A 1,344-nucleotide genomic window follows, 5' to 3' on the forward strand; every position below is an offset into this window, starting at 1 on the left:
AAACGATCTCGAGAATTAAGAAAAGATTGTGTCCTAACTTACTGGGCATGATCCCTTTTCTAAACCCGAGATAATTAAATGTCTTTTTAAATAAGTAAATTTTTCGGCATGTATTTTCGTATCGGGAATTCGATACGTTGTGTCCTAACGCATTGGGTATGACATGTCATTTTCTCAAGATGAGGATTTTTCTAAAAAATAATAAAGGCAATAATTTACGTTTGGAGATTCGAGAAAACATGCCCTAATGTGCTGGGTTTCGATTTCTCGTTTGACCAAATAGCCAAATATCTTCTTAAATCTCAATCCATGTCATTCAAGTTTTTTTTTAGGATCATATTTTAAATCTCTTTAAAGTTTTTAGTTTTTCGACACTAAGACATTAACTAATCAACTAGGTACCAATTTTTGGGCGTTACGAAGGTGCTAATCCTTCCTCGTACGTAACCGACTTTCGAACCCATTTTTTTGAATTTCGTGGACCAAAATCGTTGTTTTAATAAAATTAAATCGTTTATTAAAAATAACCACTTTTCAAGGTGACCCGATCACACCTTATCAAAAAGGATTGGTGGCGACTCCCATGTTCGTTTTCATTTTCAAAACACAAGTCGACCCCGTTTTCATTTCAAAAAATAGTGTCAACAGCTTGGCGACTCCGCTGGGGACTTTAAAACTAGGTTTAAATGTACGATCCTTTCATTGCATTTCATCGGTCTCTATTACAATTTTCATTGTTGAGGTTTATAATTGCTGTGTTAGTTTAAGTTTAGGTATCTTCCTGCATTGCTTTACATGACTGTTGGTCACACCTTTTAAGTGGGAGTGAGAAGCTACTCCTTTGTGAGGTTTTCACCTCCGTGCAAGATAGCGGATCCCTTTCGAGATACATCCGTACCTATGTCTTCGTCAGGTTTTCATCTCCGTACAGCCATAGGAAAATGTATTCCCCTGAATTGAACTCGGTCCATATGAGCCTATAATGGGTGACGACCGAGGAATCTGCTGGTTCGGGTACCCTTACTTTAGAGCCAAACCTCATGTAGTAAACTTAAGAGCCTACCCTAGGTAGAACCACTTCGAACCCCTAGTATTCACCCGAATGGGTGTTCTATTTATTCTTGCTTGCTTTTGCTTTGTACAAACCTGTTTTCTTTTTTGTTATGATTGCATTGCATTTTCATCATTAAAAAGAAGTGTTGATTCATGTTCAGTTGCTAAATAGAGAGCTTGTCATAAAAAAATGGGTTTCTTGATAAAGTGGATGACGATACGGTTGTCCGAATATGGTCTAAGAAAATGTGATAAGAGAAGGATGATAGTTTAATGGAGGACTACACGACC

The sequence above is a fragment of the Gossypium hirsutum genome, chromosome D11 (genome assembly GCF_007990345.1).
Source record: "Gossypium hirsutum isolate 1008001.06 chromosome D11, Gossypium_hirsutum_v2.1, whole genome shotgun sequence".
In the NCBI taxonomy this organism is placed as follows: domain Eukaryota; kingdom Viridiplantae; phylum Streptophyta; class Magnoliopsida; order Malvales; family Malvaceae; genus Gossypium; species Gossypium hirsutum.